We start from the raw sequence: 15,934 nt of genomic DNA, 5'->3' as shown, positions 1-15,934 counted from the left end.
TCCCATTTCATATCCTGTACCTTTAAACCTCTTATTCTTTCTTTAGCTTTGTGAAGATATGTAAAGGCTGCCAGCCTAGCTAGATGGAATTTTGTAGATAATTATATCATTTGTAAATATTAATTATAAGCCACAGGCTTGTTCTCTTAAATGGAAGAAAATGGTGTTAAATATTGAACGTCAAAATGTAACAACAGTGCACTCTGCTGGAAGAAAGCTGATAAGTTAAGCCTTGTATGACTGTTTGATCTCAAACTCAGAGCCGTGGTGTCTGAACCAGCAGATTCTTTCTTTTGTTCTGAGACCAGAGTTAATTGCTAGATTTTACATATATAATGTCTTTAATTGCTGTGGTTTCCTGACCAGGTGCAAGCTTACTAAGAAATGTAAATGCAGAGTTTTTGTTAGCCTGGGAAACCAGAGAATTGTTAAGAATGATGTAATCTAAAATGAGTCAGCAGGATGTATTATCAGTTTAAAGGACTTTCTCAGAGACAGAGAGAGAGCATTTTGGATTTTGTCTAAAGCTGACAACAACTCACCAGTACTCTGCTTTGCTCTATATGTAAGTTTATTTAGAACTGTGATTGCTCTTAGATATAGATAGAAAATAGTAAGTTTAGTCTAGCTGTTTTCTGTATCGATGTCAGAAATATTCTACTGTATTATTTTAAGCATTTTCCTGTGATCTTTGGACTCTTGACTAGCACTGCGTAGTAAGAATTATTGTCTTGTGTTTTTATTTATTATTAAATATTTTTAAACCTTTCAACTTTGGCTGTTTTGTGTAGAGATAATTTAAGCTCTAGAGTACATGGCATGTATATAGTGATACTGGCCAAGCCACTCCAATAGCTTTAGCCCTGGGTCACACTTACTATTTGGCTAACAGTAATATTACACAGTGAGATTGGGCACCCTTTGGTAAGGGCCTTATTAGTAGCTGATATTAGTGGTTGGTGGCAGCTGGTACTACCATACAGGCTGGCAGGAAGGGGCATAGCTGGATAACCTGTGCCAGCCTTTCCCAGAAGCACCTGTGTGTTTGTATATAACTCATATCTTGAAGTGTGTGTGTGTGTGTGTGTGTGTGTGTGTGTGTGTGTGTGTGTGTGTGTGTGTGTGTGTGTCAGCTACTTGGGCAGGGACAAGAAGCACTGGTTGGACAGAGAGGGTGCTGGAGGTTTTAGCTTGACCACTAGTCTGAGATATATACCCTATAGCTGTGCCAGTGGGGAGTCTTACTGGGGATCTGGGGAGAAAGGGAGAAACCAGCCCCAGACTGACTGTGATTTCTGTGTGCTCTTAAGGGAAATTGTACTTTACTGTGTATATATTTGCTATCCCTCCCAATGAGGATGTCCCTCACTGGTGTTAGTGATGAGGATTGAGGCTCCTTGATTACTGAGCCAGTGCTCAGGCGTCACATATTAATTGTTTGGCAGTGGTGGGATTTCCACACCAAGTATTAATTGGCTGGCAATTGTCTTGTAGTGGTGTGGATAATGAATTTCTGTAGCTTGTGTACAGTGATCACTGAATGTGTTTTTGTACTCTAAATCAGCCACGCAGTGAATTTTCAGAGTTCAGATTACAATTGTTTTATTTCTTTTGTTAGCTTAGTTAGTCAGGGAGAGCAGGCAAGCATGTCAGCAGAGGAATATAGCAAGCTGTCAAGGAGCCAGGTGGCTGAGATGTGCTAGGCTAAGGGACTGGTGCATGGAAACCTGACTAAGGCAGACATGATTACAGCCTTTGTCACAGCTGCATCAGAAAACAGTAATCAGGAGGGCAATCAGACTGGCTGTGGAGATGTACAACACTCAGAGAATGGACAGCTCAACCTTTCTGCAGAGGACTTAAAAATCTATCTGGAGCTAAAGAGACTTGAGTTGGAGGCCAGGCATTTGGAACCAGAAGCAGCAGAGGGACTGAGATGTCTACAGGCCGAGGAAAATTAGAAACTGCTACACCTGGAAGCTGAGGAGAAGGAAAGCCAGAGGCAGCACGAAAAGGAGATGCTGGCTCTTCACCAGAGTCATGGAGGTAATGGGGAAGGGAGTAACCAGACCGTAGAAGCACAAATGCTCAGTAAATTTCTTCCACAGTTTACAGAGGGGGGATAATTTTGATAGTTTCATTCATATGTTTGAGAGGGTATGTAAACAGTATGATGTTGACCAAAGGCTCTGGGTACGGTTCCTCACCCCCTTACTCCATGGTAAAGCTACATCTGTGTTGTCTAAACTGTCTGACCATGATTTCTTAAATTATACTGCTGTTAAGAATCGTCTGTTAGAATTTTTTAAGCTAATATTTGAAGCCTATATGAAAAACTTTTGTGAACATAGATGCAAGGCAGATGGAAATGTGTGTGAATATGTTACTGAACTGTGCACTTATTTTCATAGGTGGGTGAGTGGATGTCAGATCACCACTTTTAAAGGCTGGCAGGCCTTTTGGTGAGGGAACAAGCCCTTAGCACTTTGCCTGAGGACATGAGGATCTGGTTAGCTGATAGACAATGTGCTACTTCAGATGAGTTGGGGAAGAAGGGAGAGCTATACCTAGCAAGCAGGGCATCCCTGCACAGGAAAGTGACCCTCAGTACTGTTCATGGGTCTAGGGAAATTCATGGTGGGCAGACCAGACTGCCCCAAAAGAATCTTCCAGTAGTAGGGGAAGCCACTAGTCTAGGTACACATCCAGGACCTAGGGTTAAATGTTTTGAATGCAACCAGAGGGGCCATGTGGCATACAGATGTCCACAGAGGCAAGGTGGGGAACAAAATGTGAGAGAGCCAGGAAGTGGGAAAGACAAAATGCCAATAGTAGGTTGTCTCAAAACAACAAGGGTACAGAACTACCATCCTGTAGATGTCCTGATAGGGAAGGATTTTGATAAGGCAGTACCATGTGTTTATGCAGTTAAATGCAGTCAGGCTAGGAGACGAGCATGTGGGTCTGGTAGCCTGGGGGAGACCCAGTTAGACCGCATACTTGCAGCCAGAACTGATGAGGTGGTTACTTCAGAGAGGAAGCTGCCCTTTAGTAGTGAGACTGAAGGTGAGCCACAGCTGCTTGGGGGTACTGATGTTCCCTTGGACAGAGTGACTGCAAAGGTAGAGGTGAGAAGTACTACCCAGGCTGACACTGAGGCACCACTGTCAGAGTATGCCAGACTTCCTGTGGAAGGAGAGCTGGGAAGGGTTACAAAGAGAGAGTTGAGACAGGCTCAGCTCTCAGACCGTACATTGCAAGGCCTGAGGCAGGTAGCTAGTGAGGCACCTGATTCTTAAGGGAAAGGGGAATCTGTATGCTGGGACAAAGGGTACTGTACAGAGAGTGGACCCCTGAGGGAGGGCAAGAAGGTGAGGGGATACAGCAGTTGGTAGTACCTAGAGCTTACTGTCTGGCACTTCTAGCCATAGCCCATGATATTCCCTTTGCAGGTCATATGGGCATAAAATGTACAAAGAGACATATTATGCAGAATTTGTATTGGTCTGGAATTTCCAGAGATGTAACAGGGTACTGCAGGACTTGTGAGCAGTGCCAAAAGGTAGGCAAGGCAGGAGACAAGGTGAATGCTCCTTTGATGCCTTTGCCTGTGATTGAGGAGCCATTTCAGAGTGTAGCTATGGATATTGTGGGGACTCTGCGTACCGCAAGTTCCACAGGGAAAAAGTATATCCTAGTGGTAGTACATTATGCTACAAGATACCCTGAGGCAATGGCTTTGTCATTGAGGCAGAAAAGTTGGCAAATGCGTTAGAGATTTTCAGCAGGGTAGGTTTCCCAAAAGAAATACTGACTGACAGTGGTGCCAATTTCATGTCAAACCTGCTGGCTTTTCTGTGGAAGTTCTGTGGGGTGAAGCACCTGAACACCACCCCCTACCATCCCCAGACTAATGGACTGGTTGAGAGGTTAAACTCTACAATCAAGTCCATGCTACAGGCATTTGTAGACCTGTTTAATAGGGAGTGGGACAAATATCTGCCCCATCTGTTGTTTGCTTACAGAGAGGTTCCCCAGGAATCCACAGGTTTTTCACCCTTTGAGTTGCTGTATGAGCATAGGGTGAGGGGACCTCTAGATTTAATTCATGATGAGTGCGAAAGTGAGAGTGAATCTCACATGGAGTCTGTTGTGGCATATGTCCTAAACCTCAGGACAAGGCTCAGGGAACTCATGGGCTTGGCCCAGGAGAACCTGGCAGAATCCCAACAACAGAAAAACGTCTGGTATGACCTGAATGCTCGAGCTAGAGAGTATGCTGTAGGGCAGCAGGTAATGGTTCTCATTCCTGTCAGACATAAACTGCAAGCAGCTTGGGAGGGACCCTATAAGGTGGTAAGAAAGGTAAGTGATGTTAACTACATGGTAAAACTGCTAGGATGGAGGCAGGGGCACAAATTGTACCATGTTAACATGATTAAACCTTACCATGATAGGGTAGCCCTTCTGCTGAGTATTTGCAGTGGATTGCAGGAGGAGTCTGAGGGAGATCTGGTGATTGATCTCCTCAGTGAGGCTAGGACTGACACCTCAGTGGAAGGGATAGCAATGTCCCAGCAGCTATCTACTACCCAGGTTCAAGAAATCTGACCAGTGTTACAGGAGTTTGGGGACATGTTCACTGGGAAACCAGGGTGCACCCATCTGGTGCAGCACCAGGTGGATACAGGACCACAAAGGCCTATTAAGCAGGCCCCTTATAGGGCACCTGAGGGAGTCAAACAGACTCTGAGGGAGGAGATACAGGAAATGTTGGAACTAGGGGTAATTCAAGAGTCCAGCAACCCATGGGCCTCCATAGTGGTGCTGGTGCCAAAGAAGGATGGCAGCACCAGGTTCTGTGTGGACTACAGGAAATTAAATAGTCACACAGAGTCAGATCCTTACCTCATGCCTAAGACAGATGAGGCCCTAGAGCAGCTGGGTGGGGCTAAGTATCTTACAACCATTGATCTTACCAAGGGTTACTGGCAGGTGCCCCTGACTCCCAGTGCTAGAGAGAAGTCAGCCTTTGTGACTCCTTTTGGCTTGTATGAGTTCACAAAGATGCCCTTTGGGATGAAAAATGGCCTCGCAACTTTTCAGAGGATGACAGATCATATCCTAGCAGGATGGTTTGCCTTGCTTACCTAGATGATATTGCCATCTACAGCCATTCCTGGCAAGAAAACCTTCTACATGTCACGGAGGTGCTAGGCAGACTACAGAGGGCAGGGTTGACCATTAAGCCCAGCAAATGTCAGGTGGGTATGGCAGAGGTCTCCTACCTGGGACATAGAGTGGGGAGTGGTAAGATCAGGCCAGAACCTACCAAAGTGGAAGCCATTCAGGCATGGCCTGCACTGGTTACAAAAAGCAGGTGAGGGCATTCGGGCATTCTTAGAGACAGTAGGGTACTACAGAAAGTTCATCCCCAGTTATAGTACCATAGCTGCTCCCCTCACAGACCTGAAAAGGAAAAACAGGCCTGATAAGGTAGTGTGGACCACAGCATGTGAGCAGGCATTCCAAAAGCTTAAAGAAGCTTTGGGAGGACCCCCTGTGTTAGCCAGTCCAGATTACAGCAAAGAATTTCCTGTGCACATGGATGCTTTGAACCATGGGGTGGGGGCTGTACTTAGCCAGATTTCTTCAGAAGGAGAAGAGCACCCAGTGGTTTATCTCAGTCATAGGCTCCAACCCAGGGAGGAATACAACACAGCTGTAGAAAAGGAATGTCTAGCCATAGTGTGGGCACTGCAGAAACTTCAGCCTTATCTGTATAGAAGAAAATTCACTGTAGTGACAGATCACAATCCCCTAACATGGTTAAACAGAGCAAGCGAGCAAAATGCCAAGTTGCTAAGATGGAGCCTAGGGTTGCAAGCATATGATATGTAAGTGCAGCATCGCAGTGGGAGTAGCAATGCCAATGCAGATGGGGTCTCAAGACAGGAAATTGGGTAAGGTATACTCAGATAGACCTAACTCTCTCAAGCATCGTTTCTGAACGGAGACTTGAAAAACTAGTTTGAGTTCTCAGGGAGGAGAAATGTGAAGATATGTGAAGGCTGCCAGCCTAGCTAGATAGAATTTTTGTAGATAATTCTGTGATTTGTAAATATTAATATAAGCCACAGGCTTGTTCTCTTAAATGGAAGAAAATGGTGTTAAATGTTGAACGTCAAAATGTAACACCAGTGCACTCTGCTGGACAAAAACTGATAACTCAAGCCTTGTATGACTGTTTGATCTCAAACTCGGAGTCATGGTGTCTGAACCAGCAGATTCTTTCTTTTGTTTTGAGACCAGTGCTAATTGCTAGATTTTACATATATAATGTATTTTAATTACTGTGGTTTCCTGACCAGGTGCAAGCTTACTAAGAAATGTAAATGTAGAGTTTCTGTTAGCCTGGGAAACCAGAAAATTGTTAAAAATGATGTAATCTAAAATGAGTCAGCAGGATGTATTATCAATTTAAAGGACTTTCTCAGAGACAGAGAGCATTTTGGATTTTGTCTAAAGCTGACAACAACTCACCAGTACTCTGCTTTTCTCTATATGTAAGTTTATTTAGAACTGTGATTGCTCTTAGATATAGATAGAAAATAGTAAGTTTAGTCTAGCTGTTTTCTGTATTGATGTTCTACTGTATTATTTTAAGCATTTTCCTGTGATCTTTGGACTCTTAACTAGCACTGTGTAGTAAGAAGTATTGTCTTGTGTTTTTATTTATTGTTGTTGTTGTGTCTTTTGGCTTTTTCCAGTTATGGGTCGCCACAGCGGAACTCCGGTCCGCTAATGATTGGCAGTACATTTTTACATGCCGAGTTGCCAGCCCTGACGTACAACCTTCAACGAAGGTACGCCCATTCATGCATGTCTCCAGACAGAAGACACTCTAGCTGAGAATCGAATGGGACAACATCTTACTGAGAGGCGATAGCGCTACTGCAGCATTATTAAATATTTTTAAAGCTTTCAACTGTGGCTGTTTTGAGTAGAGATAATTTAAGCTCTAGAGTACATTGCATGTATACAGTGATACTGGCCAAGCCACTCCAATAGCTTTAGCCCTGGGTCACACTTACTATTTGGTTAACAGTAATATTACACAGTGAGATTGGGCACCCTTTGGTAAGGGCCTTATTAGTAGCTGATATTAGTGGTTGGTGGCAGCTGGCGCCGTAGAGACTGGCAGGAAGGGGCATAGCTGGAGAACCTGTGCCAGCCTTCCCCAGGAGTGTCTGTGTGTTTGTATATAACTCATATCTTAAAGTGTGTGTGTGTGTGTGTGTGTGTGTGTGTGTGTGTGTGTGTGTGTGTGTGTGTGTGTGTGTGTGTGTGCGTGAGCTACTTGGGCAGGGACATGAAGCACTGGTTGGACAGAGAGGGTGCTGGAGGTTTTAGCTTGACCAATAGTCTGAGGTCTATACCCTATAGCTGTGCCAGTGGGGAGTCTTATTGGGGATCTGGAGAGAAAGGGAGAAACCAGCCCCAGACCTGACTGTGATCTGTGTGTGCTCTTAAGGGAAATTGTACTTTACTGTGTGTGTATTTGTTATCCTTCCCAATGTGGATGCCCTTCACTGGTGTTAGTGGTGAGGAATGAGGCTCCTTGATTACTGGGCCAGTGCTCGGGTGTCACAAACTTCTTCTATCCATTTAGCAACTTTGTTATGTTCCACAGGATCTTCATAGATACTTCTCCAAAATGAATCTATTTCTTCTTTTTTTGGTGGTCTTTCAATTCCTTTTACCCTATTTCCCAATTCTCTATAAAACTTTTTTGGGTCATCAATAAATTGCTTATTTTGGACTCTTCCTTTATATTTATCTTTGTATCTTCTAAGTTTTTTCGCCTATGCTGAAATTTTTAGTTTGATATTTGCGATAGTGCATGATAGATCCTGGTCTGTTCTAATACTACGCATTGCTTTTATCACGTTTATCTTTCTGAGTATTTTTGTTGATCTTTTCCCTCTTTTATACTCTTCTAATAGTAACACTTCTTGTCTTAGCTGCTTTATAGTTTTCTCTATTCGATACTTCCATGATGGTATTCGATTTCTCCCCTTCCTTTCCTTCACTACCCTGTGTTCTTGTGGTAGAACTTTATCAGTTATTAATTTAACTGCACAGTAATACATCTTGTTTACTTCTGTTATATTGCATGGATCTCTATGAACAGTCCTAATTACTGTATTCATTTGTTTTATCAGACTTCTGACTTTTTGGGTTTTATTAACCTTCTGCGGTCTGTTTCTTTTATTGATCTTAATATATCCATGTCTATTAAATCAAGCAACTCTTCTCTTAGCTCATTTTCTTCCAAACTGAGGGCACATCCCTTATTTTCCAATTCATGTGGGCATTCTATAGAAGATTCTATACAATCTTCCTGTGGCACATTTTCTTCAATTTCATCCTGTGCCATCCGTTGCTCTATCATATGGGAACTCAATGGCCTATCACTCCTCAACATTGACTGCATCAGTTTCCACAGTTTCCTGTTCCTTCCCTTGCTGTCCTGCTTCAAGTGAACATTTATACTGGTTTCCTGTGGAAGGCTGTTTTTGTATTGGTTAGTTTTGCTTTCTCCTTTGCATAACTATTACACAATATTAAATCTCTTTTCTTCTTCAGATGTTTCCTGATCTTCCTGTTTCTCCCTAGTTTGGGGACTCACTCCATCCTGCTGTGATGTAATCTGTGTTAGACTTTCTACACCAAATCCTTCACTTTGCAGGCACTCCATAACTTCAACTTCTATTTTTTTAACTTCTACTTTACTAATCTTCTTTTCTATGTTCCATCTTTGTAATATTATTTTTTTTATTGTGAAATTTTCCATATCCAGATGCATTTGCCTGTATTTCTCTTTGAATATCTTTGGGGCTGCCTTCTTAACATTGATTAAGTTGTCTTTCTCCTTTGCATAAATATTGCACCATATCAAATCTCTGTTTCTTTCCCATGTCCATATTTCTTTTTTATACTTTTCAAGTAACTCTTGGTTTTGTTGTTTATATTTTCACACTTCCTCAGATGCTTCTTTTTCCAAACAGATCAAGGTTTTTTGATCTATATAGTGCTTTTCACAAATCTGTTATATTAATGAGCACACATTTTCATTTGAAGCTTCTGACAGTTTTTCTTGCAGAAGTATTTTTCTTTCCTCTAATTTCTCTCTTAATCATTTTGTATATCTTGTGTTTGGAAATTCTGGGCATTTGGCATAATAGTAACAATACATATGTTTTTTCTTATCCTCAATAGTCCACTTTATCGTCTTTACGGCTCTTCTTTGGCCTATCAGTTTTTGTGATTTTTTGTGGACTGCTACTTCCTTCTACAACTGGGAGGCCATCCTTCCCTTGGGCCTGGCCTGGCCCCATTGTAGTAATGTTTCCATATTTTGAGGATTCTACACCGTCATCTTTTCCAGTCCTGGCACCAGAACACCTATCAGGATTGGGCACTTTTTTATCCTGAGTCTTGTGCACCCAGCTATCTTTTTTAGTTTTTGACCTACTTTTGTCCATGGTATATGCCATATAAATACAGTATATATATCAGTGTTGCATTGGTGAGGTCTTGTGAAAACAGGGTCCACCTCTTGAAGGTACTCACCAAGACTTAAGAATGAATTCAATTTCAGCATTACTACTCTCCTTTGCTTGCAGACTTTTCATCTCTCCATTCAGATCCCATTATTCTGGACTAGATAATGGCAGAGGTTTGCAAGATTTTTTTTGTTTTAGTTACATTTTGATTATTGGGATAGAGTATAAACTCTACTTTGACTTAATATAAACAGGATGTAGACAAAAGCTGTCATAGATTGAATTAGCCTCAACTGGCACTCAGACCATTTCACTGGAGAAGATACTTGACTTTGGAGACATTTGTTACCACATGTGATCAAATAAATCCTGACTGGAGCTCATGAAGGCTAAATTAATTGATTTAGAGGATCAAGGATTGTGGAAGAATCTTAGGTTCACAGTTATTCCTGACAGAGAGGAAACATCCAAATGTATAGATTACTTGATATTCAAGATGGCTGTCTGGACAAGTATGTATGCAGGAATCAAACATAAAAATTGAAGAGACATATAGAATTTTCATCCACCAACAACTAAAAGCACATATGCCTAGTAAAGCAGTGGTCAGATGTGGGAATTATGCCCTTAAGAATAAGACTTTTTCTGCACCTTGAGTACCAGAGAAAATTATTAAAACAGTGCCATGGTGATGCAGCTTGCTATACCCTGACTTTTTTCTCCTGAGGATACAGTTCAGAGACTGATCCAGGTGCCATCTTCCCCAAAATAAATTAATCATCAACATCTGGACAGTAAAAGGGTTTAGCTTTGGTCTGAGATGAAATAAGTAAAGGACAGCAAGGGAAACCTCTGAGATATTCTAGTTGTTCAAGAAATGGATGACAGACAAGCAGTGTACAGCTTTTATGGTCAATGCACACAGAAGCAACTCTTATTGATAGCCAGGTATGAAAACTGTAAATGTTTCTCTAGCCTTAGTGTGGGTGCATTGGACTCAGTAAGTTGCTATGCTGACAGTGGAATCATTTAATGTTATATTTTCTGAACCTGGTTCTATGAAAGATTTATTGGCTTATTTTATTGTTACCGGTCTTGCCAAAGAAAGTTCTTTGTGCTGTTGGGTCCATGATGAAAGGTGATTTGCTACATTTTGTGAATTTTCACATTTTATGATCTAGTATTGGTTTAAGTTAGCTATACTAATTGTGCAAAAATAGAAAGAGCTTTCCCAGTCAATGGACTACATATACCATCATCCAGATGGGGGGAAGGGGAGACTCCTTTTTAGCCTATGAAGTCTGCACACTTTTATTCCTAATTCTTTAAAGGAACACGCTTAACTTTCGTTCCTGTAGAGTGTGTTTTTGGCAATGTGTAGCTATTAGAAATTGTTGATTTGTGAATAGTTTGGAATATAATATTTCTGTAAACTGAATTTAAGAGCATTTGCGGTTATTTTTTTTTCTTTTCCTTCAAATGAAGGAAGCACATATCTGGTATTATATTCATTTTTGTTAATGCTAAGAAACAAATTATAGATAGTAGTCTATTTTTTTCTTTTTCTTTTAGAATGGAGTAGAGGAAGGCTGCACCTTACACAGTATACTGTGACTGATAGGGAGTACTACAGATTCAGCTCACACTCGTAGCTTTGGTGTCCTTGTGTTCTACCATCCTTCCGTTTGCACTTTCCAGAGCCATCTTACCTCCTTGGTAGAAACATTCAGATTGCATTCATTTTGTACATAGTTTGTTTGTTCATCACATATTCTAGCAATAGCTAGAAATGTCTTTGTTTATAATTTTTATATATTGGTTGCAATGAGCAGTTGCTTTACCAGGGTCATTATTGGAAGAATGGGGAGAATGACCCGTTTCTTTTGTTGTGTATTCAGTATAATTACACAGGGAAGACTTATTCCATTGTATAATCTAGGGTTTGCTACACTATATTCTTGCAGTTTCGCACAACTTTACCATCATGAGCATGTTATACAATATGGTCAAAAGAGCAGCTTAATGGGAATATTTCTGGGGCTATGCTCTACAAAGTTTATTAATGTTTATTACTTGACAGTTGAAGCCAGCCACGTGTTTTACTATGGTGGGAGATTATGAGGGAGATTACACTATCTTATAATTGGCATGTATACTGTTATGTCATGGAATGTCAGTGGGCTGGTAAGACCAACCAAAAGGAGCAGGATTTTCGTAAATATCAAGAAACGTAGAGTGAGTGTTGTAGTGCTGCAGAAAACTCACCCAAATGCTGAAGAGCACCTTAAATTGTTAAAATGAGGGTATTCATTTGGTATTTTTCCTCATATCTTGATGGATAGGCAAAGGAGGTTATTTCACTGAGTAGGAAGGGTACCTCATTTGTTTCTGCTAGATCAAAACAAGAATAAAAAAGGCAGATTAGAGGGGTCACAATTTATAGTAATAAAGTTATATATTCCTCAGAGTACCTCTTAAAAAGATATTACTAACATATTAAGGGAATGTATTACTTTTTAGAAATGGTTTGTTATTTGGTAATGAAATTGGAATATAGTTTCTTCTGACAAGCAAAATACAGAGTGATCCTTGAAGCTGTAGGGTCCCATCTGTGAGTAGGTAAATCTACAACTGTATTACCATGATCTATATGGTGGCCTTGCATAGACCTTTTCAACTGTCTTTCTCAAGCCTTCCCAAGCTACAGCTGCTTTTCATATATATTTGGTGCTTTCCCCTGAGCTGATAAGATGGTAGCCTCTAGGAAACATTCTTACGTAATAGATGGAGAGTTTACTTACTATGTCTTCAGACCATGCCCCAATAGTGTTAACATTTCAAATGGACAGAATTAAATACATTAGCCATTGGAGACTTTTATTTTTTTTATTTGTTTGATTGATTGATTGATTGATTGATTGATTGATTGATTGATTGATTGATTGCCTGACTGTTTATGTATTTATTTTGCAAAGAGGATCTTTTCTTGAGAAATTCTCAAGCTTTATTGACAATTAGAAAGGGTTAGCTGGACAGAATAAGGTTCTCTGTACTAGAACTAGGAATGTGTATAATAAAAATCTCAACATTTTTCTCATGGATTTTATTAACATCAATTTTAAGGTCATACAGTGGAAACATAGAAGCCTCCACAGATGACTTCTTGCTTCTCAAACTCATTTGGTGGACCCAGGTGCTAAGTAGTGGGTTCAAGATCTTATGTAAAGAGTTAATACTGTTTTAGATTGAAAAACACTTTAGAACTAAATAATTTTGAAATCAACCCAGCTAGTCAGAAATATTATGCATTATGGCTCAGGCAACAAACTGCTGATGGGATGGTTGTTTAAATTAAAGAAAACAAGAAAGGGAAGATGCTTAATTCTCTTGTGGACATTCTTAAATGTTTTACTTTTTTAAACTGCATACAAGGAGGATTCAGAAAGGAATACTTCATTATTACAGCTATTAGATTACTTGGAACTGTTGAGTCTTATAAAATTTACTTTAATACAGCCCAGTTCATTGATGACTGAAGTGACTAGCAGAGAGGTTGAGCTAATTTTAAGAGTTATCAAAAGGCAAAAGTCCAGGCATTGATAGCCTCCTACTGTTAATTTATATGATGTATAAAGATATTTTTTTCCAAATTACATTAAGTTGGCAACGTATGTACTAGCCAGAGGTCAGACCCCACTATCTTGAACACACGCTATCATATTAGTTATTTTTGACAGGTTAAGGAGTCTATTCAAGCCAGTTCTTACATAACCAATAGCCATATTAAACCATGACTATTATATCTCTACACCCTACTAGCTAAGAGGCTAGCCAAGCTCCTCTCCAATCTAATGTTTCCTATTATTTGGATTGTTGGAGGTGCAGTTAGAGAGCTTTTGGTGACTGGTTGCACATTTCTTTTTGGACATGTCCACAGGTAAAATCATTTTAAAAAGGAATTTCAAGATATCTGTGACAGAATACTATTCATTTAACTGGGAAAGCAGTTATCCAAATATGTAAAACGAAAGATCCACTTAGTACTGGTGAGACAAAATAATTAAGAGAAGAAATTTATAGCTTTGAAGCGGATGTGGAAGATGAAAACATTAGTATAATAGTTTTAGAGAAATGGCAGAGATTAGCTGTCCTGTGTCCTACCTTGGTTGATAGTCAGCAATACTTTCTAATGTATTTGGCTGTGTAAAGTTTAAGACATGTCTTTCAGTTACCTAACACAAACAGTTAAAACCTCTATTAAATGTACCAAGGTCATTGGTAATAATGCTTTTGCTACAGATTGAGTTGATTGGGGCATCCATTTTGAAATGTCGAGACCTGCTAGAACGAGTCCTGAAAAATGTAGATTGAATGGCCAAAAGAATGGACTTACATATATTAAGTCTGAGATGACATTTCTCTGAATATTCCTTCTTCAAGGTATGGCAGTCTCAGAGTTGCTATATATAAGTTTTGGGGGTTGGGGGGATTTGCTTTCCCCATGGGGGCTCCATGGGGGGCTTGCCCCCTGCAAAAAGAAGTTTAAAGGAGAAGAGTGATTTTCAAAATTCACTTTTCATCTGCGTTTTCAGTCTTTTTTGGCTTGATTTTGAGTGCCAATATTTCAACAGGGAGCCATTGACTAGGATGTGTTTTTCACTGTGCTTGTTTTTGTTGGAGAAGTAGCTAGAGATGAGGAAAGAGTCCATATGGGCGTTTATAAACCTATAGAAAGTATATGACAGGGTCCCAAGAAATCTGATTTATGCAGGCTGGTGATGGGCCAAAGTCTTGAAAACATTGGAGGGATTAGGGCAAACTATGTACAAGGACCCAATGGCACATGCATGAACAGTGTTTGGACTCAAAGAGAGGTTCCCAGTGGTAGCGGGTGTGCATCCAAATTTAGTTGTGAGTCCATTCTTGCTCATATTGGTGATATACTACATCAGCAAAAAAATCAGATGGGACAAAGTTTTTGTATGAGGATGATAAGGCACTGTAAGCAGATCCTGAACAGAACCCTCAGCAAATGATAGGGGACTGGAATGCAAAACTAAAGACATATAGGATGAAACTGAATACCGACAAGACAGTGGCCTTGGCAACAAATGAGGAAATCAGAAGAAGCTGAAACCTGAGATAGGTGGGGAGATAGTGGAATAGTTTAACAGCTTTTATTATCTGGGAGATCAGGAGGAAAAAGCTACAATCAGAGATGCTCCAGCAAACTGGCACCAAGTGGTGAGAAGTTCAAAAATGATGAAATATATTGATTACAAAAGTAGAGGATGCGTGTAACTGTTTAGCTAATTCAAGTAAGCCACGAGCTGCAATATCAGTTACCAGCACAGTAACACTTTATGGCCAATTTAAAGCCTAGTTTGGAGGCAAACTTTTGTATGCTAACATCAAGTTTATTCCATTGTTTAGCCATGCAGGCACCATAGGTTATGTCTCCTTGTCAATAGGTATATAGTTTGACTACTGTTACTGGTGCACCTATGGAGTGAAATGGTCTTGAGGAAATATACAAGGTCAATATCAAAGATAATGCTGAGCAGTTATTAGAATACATTAGCCTATGTGCCATTATCAGCTTAGTGAGTTTCATATAATTCAAAGATTCTGACCATGCAGACGTACCTGTGGCTTCATAGTTGTGAGTATGGGAAGGTACAACAGCAGTAAAACACGCAGTGTTGTTAAAGGCTAGCTCATTTTTATGTGTAGTGGTTCTGAGATGGTTAGTTAGCACAAGTGAGGCACACAGACACTGGGTCACAGCAATGAATGAGCTGCAGATGCAGAACTATAGCTATGTTAAATGGAACCATGGATAGTTCCCATACTGATGCCTTCCTCAACCCAAAGCTGAGGATGAAAATGACTTCCTGAAAGTTGAGGACCAAAAAAAAAAAAAAACAAACAAAAAATCCTCTCACAATGCAAAAATATTGGCCACAGCTGCAGCGATGATTGTATCTCCTAACAATCTGCGCCTGGGGTAGTCCCCGCCTTTACTCTGACTCTGCCCTAGCTATGCACCTGCATAGATGTTCTGCTATAGCTGATCATAAAGGTCTTGGCCTTGAAAGCATGTTAAGCCTCTAACTGATTTCTGCAGTGGAGGACTTGAAATGGTGGTCTTACTTGAGCTCATTGTTCGAAATGCCTCCAAAACGCTTTGCAGAGTGCATAATTTTAATGTATGAGCAAGCTGCTGAGGTATCAAGAAAGCCTGTAGCAGGTGGGAAGGAGGTTCATATGTACCCAAATAGTATTCATTGTGTTTTGAGCACATTTGATCTAAATCAAACAACAGAGCTTGAACAAATGCTGAGACACTGCCTAAACAGCTGACA

This window comes from Protopterus annectens, chromosome 5.part0, assembly GCF_019279795.1.
Source record: "Protopterus annectens isolate FY-2018-M chromosome 5.part0, PAN1.0, whole genome shotgun sequence".
In the NCBI taxonomy this organism is placed as follows: domain Eukaryota; kingdom Metazoa; phylum Chordata; order Ceratodontiformes; family Protopteridae; genus Protopterus; species Protopterus annectens.
The sequence above is the reverse complement of the archived record's forward strand: the minus strand, read 5'-3'. Positions refer to the sequence as shown.